Here is a 24,011-nt window from a genome sequence, read left to right as displayed (position 1 = left end):
TTCCTTTAGGTGACATACAGAGGACTGGCAAACAGTGCTCCAAGGGATGTTACTGTTTCTAATGTGAAAAACATGGCACAACCAGTGTGTTTCACAACATGTCAAGTTCTAGTGCAAGTATTTCAATAATTCGAACCATGCAAGAAGAAGTTTTGGCTCAGTAAATATGAGATGGATGAAAAATCAGGTGGACCCTAGCTGCGCCCCCACTTTTCTTCTCCTTTCAAATTATCCCATTAATAACAAAACTGATGGGTTTTCCTACATTTGACAAATATGTAATACTTATTTAAAAAATTAAACATTTAAGCTCTGAGTGCTGCTCATTTCTGTCCGCTTTTTGTTTGAAAACTATGGGCCATAGGGAATACACACACACACACACACACATATATATATCTCACCCTGGTAAGACAGAGTGGCTATGGGTTAATGGCTCCTTGGTATCCGGGACTATGTCATCTTTGGTGCTGGATGGGTTAGCACTGCCCCAGACAGACCCAGTGCATAATCTGGGGGTCCTCCTAGACTCACGGCTCCTGCTTGAAGAGCAGGTGGCAGCCATGGCAAGTTATGCCCTTTCCTGGATCAGGATGCTCTTCGAACAGTCACTCATGCCCTTGTTATCTCCAAGATAGACTACTGCAATGTGCTGTATGTGGGGCTACCCTTGAAGAGTATCCAGAATGCAGCCGCGCAGGCTGTTTTTGGAGCCCCAAGAAGGGACCATGCAATGCCGTTGCTCCACAAGCTGCATTGGGTACCAGTCTGCTTCCGGGTCCAATTCAAGGTGTTGGTTATCACCTTTAAAGCCCTACATGGCATGGGACCAGGTTACCTAAGGGACCACCTCTTCCCCATGACTTCAACCTGTCCCACTCGATCACACACAGAGGGCATGCTTCGGACCTCCGCAGTAAAAGAACTTCGATTAGTGGGGTCCAGAAGGTGGGCCTTCTCTGCAGTAGCCCCCGGTCCCTGGAATATTCTGCCCCTGGAGGTGAGATTGGCCCTTTCACTCCTGGCCTTCCGGAGGGCTTTGGACCTGGTTCTGCCATTTGGCCTGGGGTGGGGAGGGAATACTTCAAGCACGGGGATGGCTAGCCCCATAGTGGCCTGCTGTTTTCAGCTCCAGATCCTTCATCTTCTTGGACTCTCTTCCTCTTTTTTAGTAATGTTTTTTAAATGTTTATGTTTTATGTATTTATGGTTTTAATGTTTTGTGTGAACTGCCCAGAGTCCCCCACTGGGGGGAGATGGGCAGGGGAGAAATCAAATAAATAAATAAATAAATAAATAAATAAATAACCTATATACATATATATAAAATTCCTTGAACCTGCTCTTATGCTCAGCAATAAATGCTCATCTTCCACAACCTCCCAACTAATTTAGTTTTCCTTTATACTCCACTATAAAAGAATAATGTATAATTAAAGATTCTCATTCTTCTATTACTGACCTTTCAAATTTTGCTGATACCTCCTTAATCCAGTGTTTGCCATTCTATCATTCTTTTTGAAGATCAGATCTGGTAATAATGGATGCCTTCTTACCAAGGAACTAGACTGGGGATTTCAGAACGAGATAAAATATACTCATTTTCCATCAAATAATATCTCCTTCTGAAATTACTACTGGCTTGTACAATTAAAAATAATATTTTTAATAAGTAAAAAAATAATAAACTAGTATTAATACAAATTTACAGGAGCTGCGCAGTATGCAGATTAAGCTTGTGAATTTTCTTTGCATATGGGTGAGGTTGGAAAAAAGGTATTCTAAATATATTTTCAAGAAGCTTCTAAAGCTATAATTGCAAATTGAACTACTGTATAAATGATTTGCTATTACTTGTACGTATAACTGACTAATCAGTTACTGGCTACATGGTTTCCCATAGCAAACTAAGTTTTGGATGTTGATTATTTTTCAAAAATCAGTAGCTTACACAATAATTATGCATGTATTTTTAAAACTATTTGGATAACATGGAGACTTAAATTTGTCTCCTCAAGCAATATATTTTTAATGATAAAATTATGACTGTTTTTCAAGAGCTGATAACAATAAGAAAACCTGGACTAAGGCCCAAAGAATTTAAAGTAAACAGGGTTGCACTGTTATTTTGATTTTTTCACGTTAAAGCCATTTATTTTAACAGAATGCAGTCACAACAATTCTTATATGCTGAATTGTGCCCAAGAGATGAAAATGGAAATTTCGGAAAAGTAGCATTTGGTGGACTTAAAATACCATTCTTAAGAGATTATTTGTTCATGAATAACTGATATAAAATAATAATGAGTAGTAATAACTTGGGAGAAAAATCTGAAATATTGTAAGATAGGATACAAAATAATGAGTAAGTGTTACTTGTTGGAATTTAAGCACTATTTGGAAAGACTCAGAATTCAGTACCTTAGGACTGACTGCTGATAGCCATTACAATTAAACATTTAGAAAATCTTAGAAAAATCTAAGTTATTTAGCTGAGTTATTTAGTGTCCTTTCTTCCTGATGATAGACTACCCCTCAAGCTTGTATTTTGCCAATTTTAATATCAACAGCTGTTTAAGGAAAGTAACAAATATTGTAATACACTTGCTTATTTTTGCTTAACTCTTTGGTGAGAAAGATATTGAATATGATATTTCAGGTTTCATACTGATACTTTAAAAGTTTCAAATAATTTGGAATTCATTATACTATGGATAAACAGGTTGCAGATAAGTTTTTTTGAAGTTTCAAGGGAATCTCAGGACATCTGTGCTCTGCATTATTTATTTGACAGCTGTGCCATAGACTTTACTCCAAAACAAGAAAGACTACTTGGTTAAATGAACTATACTAAATAGTTGACATCCACTGATGCAGCTGGTGATCTGGATGCTGTTGAATACTTCCCAGTATTTATAAATTGGCAAAAATATTTTTGTTATTTCTACTTTTTTAATGGTGGTATTAACAATAATCATATTGCATCAGATGTGAAATTTCATGTTATATTGGTGAACAAGGATAGAACAAGGCATTGATGGATAGCAGGAAGATGACCTCTATTTTGGAGTGAGTCTTTAGGTTAGGGTAATCTTCTGTGGATAACATGACTTTTGAATTGAGGATATTTATGTAGAATGAATACAGTGCTTCAATAGTAAATAAAAAACAAGCATGTCAGAGCATTCTAAGGGAGCTTCAGCTTATCAATCAATACGTTATTTAAAATGTGTGAAATAATTTAACTTTTTAAAGCATCTTTTTTTTTTTTTTGGTTCTTTTTCTCCTGTACTCTTTTCTATCAGTTAGATCTCACATCCTCCTGTCTCTATACAGTTCTAATTGTATTGGCTAATATTTTCTGTTGATTGACATTGGAGAAAAAACAATGTTTGAACCTATTGTTCAAGCACTTTATGCTTGTTTTCTTTGAGATATGAAAAATCTTTTCTTTTTGCTATTGTTGGAGTGTTAATAATGCCTCCATAAATGTTCATTAAAGGTTGACTGATCTCCATAAAAGGAAACCAGTTCTAGGAAAGGCATTGCACTCCCGAACTTCTCACTATTTGGAGAAGTAGGGTAAATATTCCACACTGTATTTATTTTATGTTTGTTTGTAATGTTTCTACACAGCTTCATTCTAATGAATCTGTGAGAGGCATACAACATAAACAAAGATTTAAAACATCAGAAAAAATAATGTCACTGTTAATTACAATGTCTCCATCCACTAGGGATAGGCCCAAAGTTAACATTTCCAAATGCATTCTCTCAGAGCTAGGTTTTCATATGCGTACAGACACTGATCAGGGAGGAGGTATATATGAGACCAAACTGTTCCACATATCCCAAAATAGTTACATCTACCACCACATAGAAAGAGATTGTGGGCAGCGTAGAATTTGTTCTGGTGACTCATAAAAAGGCACAAGTGAGATCTATTATATAGCTATAGACTTTTTAGGAAAATTAAGTTATCTCAGTGGTAGGAACCAGAGCAAATTTTACTTACACAGAACAAAGGGAATCAATCAATCAGCTTATTACAGTCATAGACCAGTACAACTAAAAATGCACATGTCTAATTAAAAATCTTAGATATAATAATATCAAGTAAAATCTATACCATAATTATAATTTGGCTGCCTAAATGTCATTTATACATGAAATCAAATGGCCTATCCTATAGTGTAATTATTACTCCTTAAATTATGATATCCTACAATTATTGATCGTTATCTAAAATAAGATGATGATAAAATGATAATATCTAAAATTGAAGTGTGTTGGTGATATTTCTGCCTGTTTTTTCATGGTCACCTACTTAGTCCACCCCTACCAAAATCGATTCCACTCAGCAAGGCCCCCAGACTCTTGAAGTAGTATTTTCAGGTCTCTTTGGGAACTGTTAATGCAAACTAAAATACTAGTTGGCTATAATCCATTACTGCAAAACCTTTCAGCAGCTTCCTATCCGATGTTGACAGATCTTTATTGCTGCTGCGCAGAACCTGGCTACCTGCACTGTAACGTAAGGCCGGTCATCCATGAGAAGCATTTGAAGATAATCTGATTCTTGACGGCCAGGCTGCTTGCTGATCAGGGGTGCGAGCAATTTACTCCATGGGACTTGGTAAAAGATACAGCGGAGGAGGACATGGCCCATGTTTTCTACTTCCTTGTCCCATGTCTTCTACTTCCTTGAAACAAAGGGAAAGAAAGCTATGTTTATTGGGTACATGTTATTTATGGACAATTTATTTTATCTGAAGGAATTTTTGAACTCAGTTGTATCTCTTGAGTATGTAAGATTATATAAGAATTAAAGTTCTAAAATTAGTGCTCTAAACTTTTTGTGATATTTTTGGGTGCTTCAAAGTTTAAAGTTCCAAACCGCAGTCAACAGACTGAAATAATTGTACTGAGGTCTTTATTTCACCTACTAATGAAGGCAATATTTATGACCTAAGTCAAGAGTGAGCAATTTTTTGGAGATCAGAGATCACACCTGACATTTTGAGGAAGTCAGAATCATAATGGTCTGGGAAATGATGGGTCAGTTTTTTTCTTTTTTCTTAACAAGGGAGGAGTTTGTAAGCAAGACAAATCAGTTTAAGCTGTAACCAGAAAAGACTGTCTGTACATCAGATAGTAAAGCAGGCTAACTATGGTTAGTTAGTTAATTAATTTATTGACCATATCAAGACACAACACAGTGTCAACTAACAAAAGGATAAAATAGATATAAATATGCCAAAATACAGAACAAACTATATTCAGATAAGTGCATCACCTTTGCATGAGACCCCATTCTGTTCTATATAACAGGCTGTCAGTTGAACAGCTTTGACTGTAAACGTGGCAGTTCTTCTGGCTACGAATTTATTAGTACCCTGAAGGAAGTAGGACAATATGGTGTTGAGATTCCTATAGGCTGTTCTGTCAAATAAAGGTTCTCAGTACTGGTTATTTGTTGGGATATACATGCAAATAAAATGTGCACGATGTCTTTTATGTCTGGAGCTCCACATATGCACTTCCTCTCATGGCATGGTATGACATGTGGTGGAATCATCCATTGAATCCAACAACTCAAATATTGCTCTGGTAAGGCTATCCTTTGATACTACCTCAAGCCCACTGTCAGGTATTTTTCTATTTGAAATGTGATTTTATTCCTAGCAACTATTTTAAAAATCTTCTGTTTAAAGATTTCCTTGTAAAGTCTTCTTTAAAGTCTTATGTTTAAAGATTTCCATTTAAAGTAGATAGTGGATTGATAGCCGGGTGCTGCAAAATAACTCTAATGTTGCTGTATCAATGATTGAATTATAGGTATCTGTTCTTCTAGGCACATTTTGGGATGCCTACTAGAGTCCATTAGGAGAATCCTCTGCCAGTAGTTAAAGACTTTAATTGCAGAGTAGGTATGTATGGGGTAGATACCTGTTTAGGTTTTTACCGCAGAGGCTGGCATGTTCTTGTTGGCTTCCAGAATACTTCTTAAGAAATTAGTCTGGTTTTATTCAAACATAGGACCTTTGAGAGGCTTCACAATTCTGCACCCTACGTCAGTATTTGAGCTATTTTCACTTTGTAAACTTTTAGTATGGGGATCAGTGCCGGGGTAATTGTAAATGAGTAGTTTAAGTAGCATTTGGAACTTGCCATGAACACATGCCACAATGAGAGTCTAACTATGGAAAAATACCGCACTGAGTGTGGTGAAGTCACTCCTTGTTAAGAACAAGATTGCTACATTACACTAGGAATTGACAGGCTAGCCACTAGTTCTGTGATCTTTTAAAGTTCATTTCATTTTACCCATCAATATTTAAGTGTGTGCCTGTCTTTCCTTTTAGAGATTTCTCCCTCTTCATTAGTCCCCATTCTTTTATTTTGTTTTCTCAGATGTTTGTATACATGGATGCCTCTCTGACATTAATATAAACCTTTTCTTCCTCCCATCCCTTATTGTACCATCATTCCTTTGACCCTGTCATGATTTAAACAAAGGGAACATGTTCCTCCATTCCTACCTCATACTGTGATGGCTCAGCTTCCTAGTAGCAAAGTATTAACTATGGAGCCAGACCCAAACAAGTTCCTTCCATTATTACTGAGATCATGAAACCAGCATCATATAGGATTCAATGTGTCGATGAGATGCAGTCACCAACATGCTTTAGAGAATAGGGCTTATAACCTTATAACCCATTTGACTGCAATTGAACTGAAGGACATATATCAGGCTGTAGAAGGTTGCTGTAGCATACCAAAAGCTCAGTTTTTGTATACTGTGGACTATTTCTACCAAAGTTCCTTTTTTTTTTCTGTGCCTTTGAGTCAGTGTTGACTCCTGGTGACTGCCTGGACAAGTCCCTGCAGTTTTCTTGGCAAGATTTCAGAAGTGGTTTGCCATTGCCTCCTTCCTAGGGCTGAGAGGGAGTGGCCCAAAATTACCCAGCTGGCTTTGTGCCTCAGGCAGGACTAGAACTCATGGTCTCCCAGTTTCTAACCTGTTGCTTTACACACTATACCAATCTGGCACTCACTGAAGTCCTTATCATGTTATTTTGTTTAACATAAGCCCCAAATGGCTTTACCTAAATGGGAACAAACTGCCTGTCTTGCTTGCCACTGCTCCTCATTTTTCTAACTGAATGTACACATACCAGTCACGGTGTACTTATAGCACATCTGTCTGCCAATTAAGGATGTAGATCATACAGGTCTGGGAATGGGGGCCTTGCCAACCTAATCAGTGTATGTATGACTGTATGTGTAAGCATGTATCTGTGTGTGTGTGTGTGTGTATGTGTGTGTGTATATATATGTATGTATGTGTATACATACATATATACATACAAACATATATATATATACAGTATATATATAAAATCACATACACACACAGAGTACAATCTCATCCTTACCTTACATATATACCTTGAAGTATATTGTACTTCATTACCTACTTTTCTCCTATTTCTTGCTGGAAGTGTGAACAGTAATTGAGGTGAAACGGTTAAACAACATACTGTAGATCACATATACTTGGCTATTTTTTTTTATCCTAAATTAACTAAGTGGTGCTTTCATTATTGAAGATAGCTAAGCCTGTGGTTCTTTTGGATGCAAGAACTTCTAAATATTCCTAAAGTAACTCTGTGTCTAAAAATGGAAAGTGCAATCACAAAAAACATGGAATTGTTTTTTTTAAAAAAACAACCATTTTGCTAATGTTATTTTTTTCTTCTTTTTAGACTTTACAAAGTTGGAAGGGTAAAACATTTTTGTTTTGTTTTGAACTTTCATAACAGTTTTGCTTTTATCTACAATTATACATAATAAGTGAGAACAGCAACCTTTTGAAATAATTGGATTAACTTGGAAAATTTTAATGTCTACTTCAAGGCAGGTCGAATAGCCTAACATCAAAGGAGGTTATAAAGTCTCACATAAACCAAACTATTATTATGAAACATAATTAAGATAAAACAGTAAGCAGTTCAGATAGGAAGGCATAGCATAAGAAAAAGATGACAGCATGGAAAAATTGCTCTCATGTCATGAAAAGTAATTGGGAGTTAACAGAAGATATAATTAATGAGATAATGAATAGCATATTAACAGTGTTATCACAAATGAAATTGGAAGAATACCCTAAGTTAAGATTTTCTTATCATTGGGAACCTTACAAAGTAAATCTTTATGCAGTATTTTATCAGTTGATTATAGCAGATTGGAAATGAGCTGAAGAAGTGAAATGAAATCTGTGCTTCTCACTTAGAAGAGTATATTATAACTGCACTGTATTAGTTGTTATGTTTCAGTACAACCTACCTAAAGACTATTTTATATTGGTAACTGAGAGAAGAGGAAAATACACTATTAAATGTCCAGGTAATGTACATAACGTAGATTTAGGCAGTTTTAAGATATGCGTGGTGTGGATTCATCCTGTAAGAAACTCTCAAATGGCTGAAAATCTGTTACAATATACCTGAAAAATTGCTGGTGATCCTTATATAATACCAATCCAGTGACTCCAATAACCATTAAACCAGTTCTGTAGTATGTGAACTATGTTAAAAAGTGCCAGTAAATAAATGTTGTGCGTGACTGAGCAAGAAAGATCTTTACTGAAATAAATTTATTTAACCAATTTATATGGGCACCCAACTCAAAAAATGCCACTCTGGGCAGAGTACCCCCTTCCCCAAAAAACCAACCAAAACAAATCAACAATCAATGGAAGTAGTAACAATCACTAATATAAGACCTGGCTCACATTCTTACCCTCTCCCAATGGGGAACTTACTCATCTTTGCCTAGCACTTGGTGAAATAACTACATTTTAAAAGCCTTTCTAAAGGCCTGAATGTCAGGGCCAACCAAATATTGGTTGAAGCTACTTAGATTGAACCTATTTAAATACAAAGCCAAATATTATTTTTTATATATTTAAGACTAGTCCTAAAAGTTAGGCTTGGGGTTGATAACTTTTCCAGAACTAATTACTAGGTATTAGATGGAGCAATATTGGCTCTAATTTTTTGTTATAGTGATCTTTTCATGGCAGTTTGCCTTTATTCTATTACTTAGAAGAACTTTCAAAATGGAGAAAACTGTCTGAAATGTTCAAGGACAAATTTTCATTCATGTCCACATGTTTATACATACATTCTTCTAAAGAAGATACTCACTCATGAAAGGCAGCTTGAGGTGGGCCACAGATCATAATTATTGTGGTAATTACAGCGTAGTGTTGCAAGCAGAGTTTCATAGCTGCTTCTTTTCAAAATAATCTGGGACCCAATTACAACTAAATAATGAGGTTAATTTTTCACTTTCCTGTTACTAAACCAATTGGCCCTTTTCATTTAGCGTTCATGCTGAAATAGGGTATTTTAAATCAGTCTTATCTTTTATAATTTATATGAGCTATGGATTATTAAAGTTTAAACTATTTTCTTTTAGGCAGTAAATAACAGACAATAAAAGAATGACTTTCTGACTGGTTAGAAATTCATATTAGTATTTTAGACAAAAATAGCATTTTTAATATTATTCCCTTATATTGTTGTCTTGGTAAACTTAAGCAAAAGTTCTTAAACATTGTATGACTTCCCATGAACTTAAAAATCCAATTAAAAAAAAATACAGCAATTTCTAGGAAAAGGTATACATGCTATCCATATGTATTTATTTATCATTTTATTTATGTTGTATTTATTTTAATATGTCACCTATTCACTAGACTGTAGAAATCCTTGTGAACAAAATTGACTGGTGCAATCAATCAACTAGAAAAAAGGCTGATGAAATAGTGGAATAAATTATCATGAAAACAATTGGCTGTAATGTAGATCAGTAATTATTTGCTATAATTGGGTTGCAGACAGTCTATCTCAGGTTGATGGGTGCTTCTGTATTAAAAACTCTGCATTCTCTTATATTCTGCCAGTTGTAGGCTGGCAAGACAGAAGAGCACTCGGAGAGTAATATGCATCTATTTCCCTCCTCTTCTTCTTTCTGTTGGGGATAAAATTCTATTTAACCTAGCCAAATAGATATGCTAACTCTTTTTCCAGGTTGTAGGATACTGGTGGATTATACTTTGAACTATTCAGAACCAAAGCTCTTACAATAGTGTCCCATATTCAGCCCCCACCACATTCACCTTTGGGGCTTGAAATTGGCATTTCTCAGCTTAGAGAAAGCAGCACAAGTTGGTAGTAGAGAGAGGCAAGCAAAGTTACATTGTCCCTTGGGCTTCTACGCAACTCCCCTCAATCAAGACTCTTTATTTTGTTTTTTCCTCTTTCAATGCTGATCATACCATTGTATTTATATTAAAATGTTTCACTATGCGATTATATATATCTTTGCTTATTTTGATGATTACGATTTTTAAAACAACTGATACCTTTTCAAAGATAACATTACAATAACAAGTAGCTGGATTTATTACTGTAGATCCAAATCAAGGACTCTCTGCTTATAAATACATTTATTAGCTGGGCCAGGATCAATGTCCGTAGATTGGATAATTATTTACTAGTTTTTAACCCCTTGCTAGGAGGAAACATCTAGATAACTTAGCTGTTGTCAAAATAAGGTTGGCCCTGCTCAGTATTTTGATGAAAGAATGCCAGGGAATATCAGGGATGTAGACTAGATTGGAAAACTAAAAAAAATCTTGAAAATAGGCAATAGCAGATCTTTTCAGTATTGTTGCTAAGGAAGCTACTTGGATGTATCTATGAAGTCATATAGTTATATTTTATAGCTGTTTAATTATCTCTTGCTTTCATGTAATAATAGCAGGCTTAAAACTGCTGTAGCGTAGTTACATTATTGTTAAAGAGAGCAGATACTTGCTTTCTGTACATACTATAAGCTGAAAAGCTGCCACTGTTTGGTCTGGGGGAGAATGAGAATTGTCAAGATCAAGAGAAGCAGAAGATTCAGAAGTAAGGAAGCTACAAAAAACAACCAAAACAACTTTTGGGTTGAAAACAATATTTGCTCAAGTTGTGAAGCCAGAAATAGAGAGTTTATGCAAGTGGTGTGCGTTGTTCAAGTTTACTGAGAAATCTGACCTGATAACCTCTCAAGATCAGACAAGTTTCCACTTTTTTTTCTACCACTCAATATTACATCATGTGCAGTTTTGCAATGTACAGTGTGTAAAGAAAAATGAGGTTGTTTTGGTTCCTGGCTTTGTTCTAATTTAATTTATGATAAATTAAATTTAATATTAAGTCTAATATTGACTATGAGATATGCAAGCAATCCCTTACGTTCTATGGGGAAAAATAAATGTCTTAATATTATTGACTTCATAAATTATCTGCCAAACCCTTAAACTGTTGCAAATTGGGTATTATTGCCTTAATTTTCCATTTCAATTTAATATGATTACATTGTATTTAACAATTATGGTTGCTTGTAAATTCAGATTACTGTTTAATTCAGGATAGTATTGAGCTCTTGTAAACAATTTGCTTTGTTTGTCATTGTACTTAAATATCTAAATTGTAATTTAGTCGCTCATTAGTGATAGTAATTGTCTATATCTTGCCAAATAGACTGTGACCACTAGAAATGAGATTTGCATATATTAGTTATTTCATGGATGGTAGATGCCTCTAAATAATTTATATATAAATAAGCACCTTGCTGTGGTTAGTGGTATTTTGATGGCTATTATGTATCCCTAGTGTAATTAGGAAGCCATTCTTCCTGTCATTAAGTAAATGTAAGTGAATTTAATGGATGATTGCAGGTGCTACTGCAAATATGTTTCCCTAGCATAATCCTGAGACCTGCATTTATTTTAAATACTTTCTAGCAGTGACATATCTATTCTAATGTTAAAAAGAAAACACAGTTTAACCTATTAAGTACTAACTTATAAAAGAAACATCGTTTCCTGCCAGCAATAGTAAATAAGTAACAGCTAAGTCACTGTTATTCTTTTGGGGTCTTGATAAAGATTTTTTTCAGTTGAATTTTCAGTTCTGAATTTTCTTTTCTATCTCTTTTCCACTCGCCACTGTAATAAAAATCAATACGAATAGCTTGGCCAGTAAAAATATTAGGGCATGACTCTTTTCGGAACCCATATTTTAGACGAATACTGCACATTGGTAGACAAGGAAGAAACATGAAAAATAAGAAGCATATTTGAATGTTAATAATAGATTAATAACCTGGACAATTGTTTTTATTTATTTATTTTATTTATACATAGACTTATCCCCGCCCATCTCCCTGCAATGGGGCACTCTGGGCGGTTTACACCAAGTTAAAACAATAAATACATGATTAAAATTTATAAAAAGACAAACACATCTACATAGATGGAAAGAGAAAAAAAAATCCAAGAGGCTGATGGAAGCCACACTAGGCCTCTAGGGGGCTAGCCAACCCCACTTCTGATATCCTCCCTCCCCACCCCAGTCCAGATGGCAGAGCTAAGTCTTCAAATCCCTCCGAAAGGCCGGGAGTGAGGGGGCCTGTCTCACCTCCGGGGGCAAGATCTTCCAAAGGGCGGGGGCTACAGCAGAGAAGACCCACCTTCTGGACCCCGCTAGTCGGAGTTCTTTTGCCGAGGGGGTCCGGAGCATGCCCTCTCTGTGAGATCAGGTGGGACGGGTTGAAATCATGGGGGTGAGGCGGTCCCTCAGGTAGCCTGGCCCCACGCCATGTAGGGCTTTAAAGGTGATAACCAACACCTTGAATTGGACCCAGAAGCAAACTGGTACCCAATGCAGCTCACGGAGCAAAGGTGTTATATGGGTCCTTCTTCGGACCCCAAAAATAGCTTGCGCGGCTGCATTCTGGACCAGCTGAAGCTTCCAGATACTCTTCAAGAGTAGCCCCATGTAGAGTGCATTGCAGTAGTCTATCTGGGAGATAACAAGGGCATGAGTGACCGTTCGAAGGGCATCCTGATCCAGGAAGGGGCGTAACTGGTGCACAACCTGAAGCTGTGCAAAAGCCCTCCTGGCCACGGCTGCCACCTGCTCTTTGAGCAGGAGCCGTGAGTCCAGGACGACCCCCAAATTACACACTGGGTCTGTCTGGGGCAGTGCTACCCCATCCAGCACCAACGATGACAATGTCCCGGATACAGAGGAGCCGTTAACCCACAGCCACTCCGTCTTACCAGGGTTTAGCTGGAGCCTGTTGTTCCCCATCCAGACCCTCACAGCCTCCAGGCAACGTGAGAGGGCGATCACAGCATCACTTACCTCACCAGGGATGGAGATATATAATTGAGTATCATCAGCATACTGATGATACCTCATCCCATGATGATGATCTCACCCAGCAATTTCATGTAGATGTTGAAAAGGAGCGGAGAAAGAACCGAACCCTGCTGCACCCCACAGAGGAGGGGCCGAGGATGGGACTTCTCGCTCCCTATCACCATCGACTGGAACCGGCTCCGAAGAAAGGAGGTGAACCAGCACAGAACTGTGCTGCCCACCCCATATCCCTGAGCCGTCCCAATAGGATACAGTAGTTGATGGTATCGGAAGCCGCTGAGAGATCAAGGAGAGCAAGGATGGTTGCACTTCCACCATCATCCATAAGTGCGACCAATGCCATTTCCATTCCATAACCGGGCCTGAAACCTGACCGATAAGGGTCCAGATAATCTGTAATTGTCTGTAATTCAACAATACTTCACCATTATTATTACAATACAGTGTATTAAATTGTATAAAACCAAAGTAAAAAACAAAGTTACTTAATTCAGCCGCTTCATTTTTTTTTCTCATTTTAGTAATATCGAAGTTTGATCAAAGGCTGAAATTGTTGTCATTCCCCCTAAGTACAGCACACTAGTAAAAGCATTTGCTCAGCTGTGGCAGCTTGAAGATGTCAAACAGCCTGTTGCTTTTAAACACTTCACACCATCTTGTCTCACAGCATATGTGACTATGTGGCCTTCGGGTGTTTGATGACCCCAGGGCTCATATTTTACCTTCAGAAGCCCATTTAGACTTGCTTTCCTTCTTTTATTGACTTGTATTTTCTTCCTCTTCTACTGCCAACATTTTCTAGGTAACATTATACGTAATATATGCTGTAACCACTGATAGCACTTACAAGAGATATAGGTAACAGACTGTTTTGAAACTTAGCTACTGAGAAGAGTTACGAACGTTTTTCGTCAGCATGGCTTAGACACTGTCATGGAAGGACAGTCCACCACTGCTTAATTGCTTGCCTGACCTTCCTCTCTGCACAGCACGGCTGTAGTAACTGAGCATTCTTGCTATCACACAAAGCAGTGACCGAGAATGAGCAGGCCAGGTGGCAGCGGCTCCCTCTGCATGGCTCTTTCTCCAGAGCAGTGTTTCTCAGCTGTGGCAGCTTGAAGATGTATGGACTTATTCCCAGAATTCCCCAGCCCATCTGGCTGGGGAATTCTGGAAATTGAAGATTTCAATTTTTTTCAATTCATTTTCAATTCAATTCAACTCAACTCATCTTCAAGCTGCCAGAGTTGAGAAACACTGCTCTAGACCAAAAGAAGGATTTTGCATTGCCTCAAAGAAATGATGTCCAAGCGCAATTTGGGCACCAGGGGCAGCATTACTGTGCCTTGCCCAGTTCTTCCTGACAAGAGAAAAGGAAAGGGTGAGAAATGGGTTGGATGGCATTTTATGGGATTTAAAAAGACTAAGCCCAGGACCCAAATTGGACAATAGGATTTCAGGCCCAAAATGCCCTTAGCCTCTGAATGTTGTATCACCAGGGACCGGACTCCAAGAATTTAGCAGGTCCAGGAAAAAGAAGTGGGCAAGCCCACTTCATAGCTAAATTTGATGCAATTACAATCTGAATAACATTAAAATGTCTGGTTCTTAATTTTCCCTCTGTGAGCTGTGGGGTCGACTGACACGGGGGCTTTTCGCCACAACGCCGCCGCCTCCTCCTCCCCCCCCCCCCCCCAGTTAGACGCCATTCTTCGATGATTGCTTGGCTGTGGGGCTCTGGATTTCGGCTCAGTCCACTCCTGGCTGCACCGCTAGTCGGGGGAAACGGCCAAGGTGCCCCCGGTCCTTCTTTCGCCTCTGAACCGAGCGGCCCTTACTTCTCTCCGACAGCTCAGCCTCTGCAACGGTTGCGCTCCTCGACCAGGAAAATATTTCCCGAAGGGTGGGAAGGTAGGCGGTGCAGAAGTTTTCGGCGCGCTGCATAAATACCCGCAGCAAACCTTTGGGCGGCGTTGGTGTAATTTATGGTGCGTAGAGGGAGAGCCGCCATCCAGTGTCAGGAGCCGCACGTGGCATCTTCCGTTTCTTCGCGGTTCGGACCCGCTGCAACAAAGCCTCTTCCCGCCCCGCGCCAGGGGACTCCTCTGCGGTCCAAAGAGGGACGGCTCTGGCGTCTCCTCCCTGCCTTTCCTTCCCTTTTTATGCACTGCCTAAAGGGCGGGCGCGCATATCGCGGACTCGCCCACTAGCGGCTGAGGTTGCTGCGCGCTTGCTGCCTCCCAGGTATCTGCTTCTATTTTCTCTTCCTCGCCCCCTTTCTGCAGCGGGCTGAGCTCGGCGAGGGGGGGGGGGGGCGGCACGGCTGGTGCACTTGTGTGGGTCAGGACACACCGATGGGGACACTCGCACTGCAGTTACGGTGCGGGCTTGCTTATTCTTGACCCCTTAACAGGACGGGAAGAGGAAGCAGGAAGGCGGTCAGTCTTACTTACAGAGAAAGAAGCAAGGGATATTCTATGGGGTATTGTCGCCTCCGTGAAGTCAGTCGCAAGTGTGACTGTGATCGATTAGGCTTTTCAGAGTAATCTTTCCCGGAATCTGGCTGGGAAAATGAAAGCAGCCTGCTGTGCTGCTAATTTGTCGGACGATGCCCCTTTCTCTCCCCCCCCCCCCCGTTTCTGCTCAAAGGCTTCCCAGCATTTCTGAATTCTAAGCGTGCTCATTAGGACGGCAATGCTGGGCGGTTCCCTCTCCTTTAGTGTCGCCCTCCCCCCCACGTTTCTGCTGATGTTGGCATTCGCTCGGGGTTTCCGATGCCAAAGTTTCTCTCTGATCGGTGACTTAAAACGTAGGTTGTGCTTTTTAAAAGTCCTTGCAGCGATGCAGGTACTAGGTTGGGTTGGGGTTACTGGCCAAATATCCCTGCCCAGGCTTCCTAATTTAAACAGAGCTGGTTTTCAGTGTTTTAACTAAAACTGCAGCTCACACATATTTAGTAACTCTGGATGGTTAGTTTCTTACTAAGAGATCTGACTTCTCCCATTGTTCAGATTCTGCATGAATAGAAGTTTCTGAGATGTTTACTCTAGAAGAGGGCACTACTAGATATAGCTACGCTTCCCCAGTTACCAACTAGTCCAGAAGACAATATATATTTGGGTCCTTCATACCAAATAAATATGTGCAAATGTTTCATTTTTTGTTTCATGCCAAATAGTATTTGCAATGGGAAAATGGCAGAAGGAAAAGGACGAATTCCCCTGCCTAAATGTCTAGTCCAGATATTGTGCATTTCTAAGGTGTATTTCTAGTGGCCTTTTGCTTTCATTCAGGAAGACTAATTTCCAGGCAGACATCAATCTGACATGTCTAATGGGCAAACTTAGTGGACAGCTCTGAGCTACATAAAAAGTACAGGAGTTCTTTCTAGATGAGGAATATGGATACATGGAGGTAAACAAGATGTTTACTCACTGCACTTCTGGATGCAGCTTCTGTATTGTGCTTCTCTATGCAGCTATTCAGAAACGTTCCTGTGAGCTCCTGAGAAGTTTGCACAAGATTGAAGCCTGAAACAACAACTTGAATTCTGAATGGGTAGAGGCTGGCTGGATGGGATAATGAAAGTCTTCCATTGCTTTGGGTCAAGCTTACTGATTTGTTTGCAAATTTATTCGCACATTTTCCAATTTGTTCAATAAGGCAAATAAAGAATAATTCACTCTCATTTAAATGGAACATTACTCAGCCATAGCTTCTTCAAAGGAAGGCAAGAGCATAACTTAAGGCCCGTGCATAACCAGTTCTTTATTATTTGTACCTTGTGCGTGTTATAATCTGTAGATTGCCTTGAAAGAACGGCACAACATAAATGCAGTAGAGTGTGCATTTCAAAGTAGCGTAAAAGTATCAGTGCAACTGTTACTTTCTGGCAGGATCTCTGCTTCAGTAGATTTTTTAAAAGATCTTTTTATTATAAAACACTAGGAGGCCAGCATAATATAAACATTAGCTTCAAGTGTAATCTGAATTCCTAGCAATGTGAGTGGACTCCATGTAGATACTAGAGGCATTCTTAGAAAATGAAATGATGGATGGCTGCGATCCAGTGCCTTGTTTTTTAGCATATTCTGTCCATTAAAAAAAAAGAAGATAATCTGACTTGATAAATGCTGTTTTGTGTCCAGCCCTGCCCACCATAGCAGTTGTTTTGTGGAAGTGTTCATAACATGCTTTCAGGATTGTGCCTACTAGCATCAATTGAAAAAACAATTATAAATATAGTGGACACAGTTATGTGGTTCACATGATATGTAAATGTGTGCATATTCTATTTACCCCAAAAGGAAAATGACCCTAAATTTAAAGCAGATCCCCAAAAGGAAAAGCAAGAAGAAAAAAAAAAATACAGCAAGCAAGCCTCTTTAATGATCAGCTTCCCCATATTTTCAGTATATATTGCCAACTCCAGTTGAAACCCATCCTTGAGATTACCCACCCAATAAAAGTTTGCATATGGCACACTTGAATGTGTATGCATATATGTGTGTGTGCACACCTACCTGTTAAAAACTATACTCAAAAAAGGACAGACCAGGGCAAAATATGAATATCAATTGAATTAATAACTACAGTAATTATTCATATAGTATTTGTAATGGAGTATTATTATAATAGGACTGTATTATAAAACTAGTTGATTCCCTATCTGCATATCAAGGATTCTCTCTCACATACACACAAACCACTTGTACTCAGATAAACACACAGGAAGGAAAAAAAGGATGGCAGGCTGAATAGAGAAAGATTAGCTGCACTGGAATGGTAAGAAAAAAAGAGAAACATAAAACAGAACTGGGCAGAGACGATATGAGAGAAGTGATAACTGGATAGAGAAGGAAAAGAAAAGAAAAGCCCTGGGGAAGGCATTAAATTGAACCAGGCCTGCAGCAAGGATGAACCCCACCCCTCTCAAACTGGCTAACCTTCAGCATTATTTATGCTTGAGGTTCTTCAGCTCTTTGCAATTCTTGTATGCTTACTCCTTTTTCAATAGATTTTTCTGTTATGTTAATTATTTGGAAGAAAAAAAACAACCTACTGTAAAGAAAGTATATGGTGCTGAGAAAATACTGGAATTATGTGTATGTGGAAGTACAGTATTGTGCAAAAATGTATGAATGCATTAGCAAAATCTTCATTGCCTTGGTGCTGGTATTGTACTTGTTTAATACTGTACATTTTTCTATTTTTGTGAAGACACAACAGTGTCTTTTGAGCCTTCCCAGTTAATAGGTTAGTTAAATTTTTAATAAGTGCATTTCATTCTAATGGAATCAACAAGGAATTTGTTTATTGAAGTGAAACATAATTACTTCTCAGTTATCTGACTAGGCAAAAAAATTAGCAAACGCAGGGGAAATTTTGTTGTAGATTAAAGCAAGTGTCTTGCTGCCTTCTTTCCAGCTTTTATTTCCTCTGTTTAAATGCGTGGTAGCCCAATAGGAGGTTGGAGGAACTTAAAATGTACATTAAACTTTTAGATTTCCATGATAATATGGACAGAAAGATAGAAAAAGACAGACTTCTACATTGCAAAAATTGCCCATTTGTGCCAATATCTTGTTACACAATTTAGCTTTGCCCTTTATTGCCTGGGACCAAAAAAAGATGAAAGTCCACAGTGGGATCTCTTGAATTGTTTAACTTGTTTTCTCCTTTCTTCATTCCTTTTACTGATATAAATAATACAACTTTGACTCAGATAAAGAAGGAAATGCTGTGCTCTCTCAAAATATACAAAAACCTACATTTCTGTAGAACTCAAATTCCTGTGCCCCCGTGCTGATCAGATGTAGTACTGAGATTATAAAATAATCGTTCATTTACAAAAATAGTTTTTAAAACATCTTTTAAAATGCAGGATACCTAACATGTCAATCTGTTTTTGGACTAATGTGTCATGATAAATACTATACTTTCTCAACAGTAATATATTTAGGAAAAATAGGACAACGTAAGTGAGGACCAAATAGAAGAACAGTTGGGTTATAAAGTGCTATGGCTACTGAGGTCACAGATAAATTCATTTTTAGGAATTTAAGTCGGTAATGGAACCTTTCAACTGTCCGCTGTCTAACTTTGAGAAAGTAATGCTCAACTATTTTGTGTGACCCAAAGGATCAGCATCAACATTTTATTTATGTTTTTTTGGAAGTAGTTAAAGGTAATCCTACATTATGCCTTAAAAGACATTTGGGAGTCAGATTTAGGCAAGCAGTGGGATGAATGATGGCAACCTTTGTGAAGATGTAGGGTATTTTCATCTGTTTGCTGATATTTAAACCCTATGAGACATTCATATATAATGCATAAATATGAGGGGTGGAGAGACTGTAATTTTAAAAAGGGACATTCTCCCATCTTTGGTGGGAATGTTATAAAATCTTAAAATGTTGGATTTTTTTTAAAAAAACAAAATCATAGCATTAACCAAAGAAAGGATTTAATTTAATTCACACCAAGTCTGGGGCTTACTGTGTATATTTGATGGAAGGAATTAAACATTACAAAGCAAGAAACATTGGATCTATACCTGCTTTTACCAGCAAATCATTGTTCATCAGTGGAAATACTTGGATAATCTTTTGTTTGTAAAATTGGTTTGATAATTTTAATCAACAGAGGGTCTCTTACAAAATTAATTTGCTCAAAAATCAAGGAAATGGTTATTTTATCAGGGCTGGCTGGATTATATCAGTTTTATAAAAGGTAAAATGAATACCCTGAAGTATGTATGTAAATTTTAATAGGACTTGCTATAGGTTTGTTTAATTTTTTTTTTTAAATCTGCTTACTGCCATATTAAGGATACATTCCCCCCACCCCGTCAAAATTAGTAGGGATGAACTTCCAAGAATTTATGTTGTTTTTTTTAAAAGAACTGTAATTCATTTCTTCATTTGTAACCTTAAAGTAAAGACTTTACATTTTAGGATACTCTTGGGAAGTCTGTTTTTTTTTTTTTTTTTTTTTATAATGTTTTTTTTATTTTTACAACAAACACAAAACAAACATGAACAAACAAAAACATAAAAAGGCATAAAAAAGCATCTTCCATTTTATACCGTGTGTCAACCAGTTAAACTCGTTGGTGCCCCTTTCATAATCTTAAATTCTCATATCATCTATTCAAAAATATACTTGTATACTTATCAATTAACAATTATTAATCATTCATAGCTAATCTATAAAATCATATATTACAAAAAATTTTAACTTTCAATAGGATTAGTAATACATCTCCATCTATCTATTATATGTGTATATATATAATAATTAATATCAAATTTCTATTATAAAATTTCCTAATCTATTACATTACTATATTTTCTCATCTAATCATTAATAAAAACAAATCCCGTGTCATATAAAATTGCTTATCTTCTTACTCTAATTTCAAATCTCAATTTAACTCATCTCTGCACATTCCATAATTTTGAATAACTTCCTCCTGCATAAGTACTTTTTAATTTTTCCAATTCTTAAGAGTTACAATTCTAACCAATATCAGTTACAGTATCAATTACAATTCTAACCAAGTTACAGTTCTAACCAGATTTCACTACATGTTATACAATTTTTAACTATATATCTCAGATTTATACTTTATTCCAGCGCTTGCATAATTTTGAGTTCACCCTTTTCATTCAATGTCCCAAAATATCTGGCTGTTCATTCCTTATTTCTATATTATTGGATAGGAGAAAGCAATAATAAGTGTCCTTTTGAACATTCTGCTTTTGGAAGCTTCTGTCAGTTCCATCATTGTTGTATTCCCCTGATTTTCTCTTTAAACATCTGCAATAGTTTCTTTCAATATTGTTTTACTTCTTCTTTTTGTACATTCTCTTAGTACGATTTTCCATTATAATCTTGTATAATCTTTTTCTCACCCTCAGTGCCAAGAACAAATCTGTCTCTCTTCATTTATCAGTTGATTAACCCTTTTAATTCTCAGTTTATAGGCCTCACAATAATTCCGTTTAATGTTTCTGATTTCTTGTACTATTTCTTCCTTTTCCAATGATCCCATTTTATGTTTAATTAAGTCCATTTTAGCTTTAATATCTTTTTTTTTTTTTTTTTTGAGAATTTCTGCAGCTCTTCTTCCAATTTTTTATAGTCATCCTCAATAGTTTAAAGATCTTTTTCTGCATTGTGTTTCTCGTATAGTCTATTATCTTGATAAACCTTCATTGAGTCAAAGGATTCTTTATCTTTGTTCTTGCCAAAAATAAGAGAAAAAAAGAAGCAAAAGGAGAGATAAAAAAAAGAATGAAAAATAAAAAGAAAAGGAAAAGAAGGAAAAGGCTTAGCCTCTTTAAAAAAAAAAATCCCTCTGTTGTGTGGAATAGAAAGCAAAGCAGAGCTTCTAGCAGAAAAAAGAGCTACTGCCACTAATCAAGGCTCTTGTGACTGGCTCAAACTTTCCATCTTAATGTTTTCAAAGTCGCTTTCAACTCCACTTTCTTGTTTATAGTTACGGATGGCACCTGTATAAACATGCACATCCCACTATCTTTTTAGAAAGCACAGGGTCTTTGAGCGTGCGTCACAATGAAAAAAAAGCACTAATTCGCGCCTCTAAATGGCAGTGCAACTTTCTTTCATTTACTTTCTCTTAACTCCACTTTCCCCATTTCAAAGTCAAAAAGATATAAATTTCTTATAACAATAAAAAAATCTTAGTAAAAAAAAAGGCTTAAAATAAAAAGTTATTGAGTATTAAAAAGAGAAAGCCAATCCAGTTAAAAATATATTTTTTTTAAAAGAAAAACATCTTGTCAATTCCACTAAAAAGGGAAAGTTGAAAAGAAAAATTTTCTCCCCCTTCTTTTTTTTAATAGGGTTCAATCTCGCCGCTTAATCCACTTTTCTTCACTTTTAAAAATCTCTTTAAGTTACTTAAGGTGTTCTCTAAGAATAGTTAAATAGTAAAAGTCCATCTCACCCAGTTGACACCCTTCTCTTCCATCTTCCTTTGGAGCTGTCCCGGCTTTCGCAGCCATTTTTGGCTGCCTCTCCTCCACCGGCTTCAAGAGCTTCTCCCCGGATCGATCTGGGACTTGCGGCGTCCCTGAGATCCGCGGGACGCGCCCTTTGCGTTCGCCATCTCTACGGGACGGCTTAGGTCCATCGGGACCGTCCGGGCGAGGAGATATCGGCTGCCATCCTGGGAGCCCAGGATCGCCCGCTGTATCGCCGCGACGCCAGCTCCGCCCTCTCGGAAGTCTGTTTTTTTTTAATCAATGGATGTTTTAATATTTAAATATTTTTATTACCATATTTCGTATTTTTCTGCAGTTGATTTGTGTTTTATATTTCTGTGTTTTAGAATACACAGTTTTAGAGTTTTATTGCCACTGCTCTGAGCCTCTGTTGGGAATAAGTAGAATACAATTGGTTTTAATGTTTAAATAAAACTACTGGAAAAAAATCATTATTTTACAAAACAAAAGAGGCCCAAGAGCTATATAAATCTGAATAGTTTTTCAAAGGTTCTGGTAAAATTAGCACAGGGATCATTTAAAAAATATTAGCTGAAAGTGATACTGTTCTAGGATTCATACCATTTGTTTTAAATCAGTTTATGCATATTCTAATATAGTGATCATCCAACTGTGGGTTGAGACCATGGTGGGGGGATTGCAAAGAAATTTGAGAAGCATACAAGTTTCTCCGTCTCCAAAAGGGTTGAAAGATGGATGGACAAGTAGTACATTATCTACAGAACTCCAGTTCCCAGGATAAGCAGGAAGGAATGTGCCCACATTGTCCATGAGTGATGGGGAGCAAGGTGCAGGTCTGAGCCTGGATGGAATTACTTTCTCAGTTCCTGCTCAGCTGACTGTGAGCTGTCAAGAAGTGTGGCACAGAGCAGATCACCTTCAACTCTGAAGATGCCAGCCACAATTGCTAGAGGAAATGAGAAAACCAAATAATTAAACCATGGCCTCTTAGTGAGAAGCTCATCACTGTTGGACTGATGTTGGCCGTGAAAGCCTGCACTGATGCACCTTTTCAGACCTGGAAAAAGAGTGTGGTGCCCTGGTATCATTTGGCTACTATTTTCCACTTAGTAGCCAAGGAAAGAAGTATATGATCATATGCCAGTGTGAAAGGAGAAAATTAAGTGTTCACTGGGGGACACATTGCTTGCTGCAATGCTGTTCCTTTGAGGATGAGTCCATGAAATATAAAGCACTTTACATTATCTCTAATAACTATATGCTACAAATATGCAACTGTTTTTATAAATATGAACTAAAAATATTTGAGCTTATGATGTTGAATAAGAAGGATTTATGAATAATGAATGTTGAGGTTTAGGGTTAGAGTTGAGGATTATGATCAATTTAAGTAAGATTATGATAACAAAAGTAAGATTATGCCTACATAGAATAGAAGAGAGATGTGTTGATATAAATGAATAGGATTTTTAAAATCCTGTGCATTTACACTTAATCTATCTTTGCAATTTTAATGCTAATTTTACCAGTTTGGACAAATATTTTCAAAACTCTGCTATCCTCTCCAACATATTAAGCAGAAATTTAGTAAAGTCATTAGCCTAGGCTTCCCTAACTTGAGTTCCTTTCAACCCAAGTTCCTTCCAACTTCAGTTCCCAGAATTCTTGGCCACACTGCCAATGCTGAGAATTCTTGACCAGTGTTTCTCAACCGTAGCAGCTCGAAGATGTG

General features: G+C 37.4%; 1 protein-coding gene across 5 annotated transcripts in view; it reads left to right on the top strand.

The window, feature by feature from the left end:
• The window catches only part of IL15 (interleukin 15), a 79,847-nt gene that overhangs the window by 29,942 nt on the left and 25,894 nt on the right, over positions 1-24,011 (top strand). For 2 of the 5 annotated variants that reach the window (XM_088132824.1, XM_088132822.1), the window contains exon 1: positions 15,472-15,530. The exons of 2 other annotated variants lie outside the window; for them this stretch is intronic. The gene's annotated coding sequence lies outside the window, so the exon portion shown is untranslated. Of the gene's footprint in view, positions 1-15,471; positions 15,531-24,011 lie in introns of those variants that run through there. One more of the 5 variants, XM_088132825.1, reaches the window with a different exon arrangement.

The sequence above is a fragment of the Python bivittatus genome, unplaced genomic scaffold (genome assembly GCF_059951505.1).
Source record: "Python bivittatus isolate LINGU-HERP-01145 unplaced genomic scaffold, Pbiv_v1 ctg000070_np1212, whole genome shotgun sequence".
NCBI lineage: Eukaryota > Metazoa > Chordata > Lepidosauria > Squamata > Pythonidae > Python > Python bivittatus.
The sequence above is the reverse complement of the archived record's forward strand: the minus strand, read 5'-3'. Positions and strand labels throughout refer to the sequence as shown.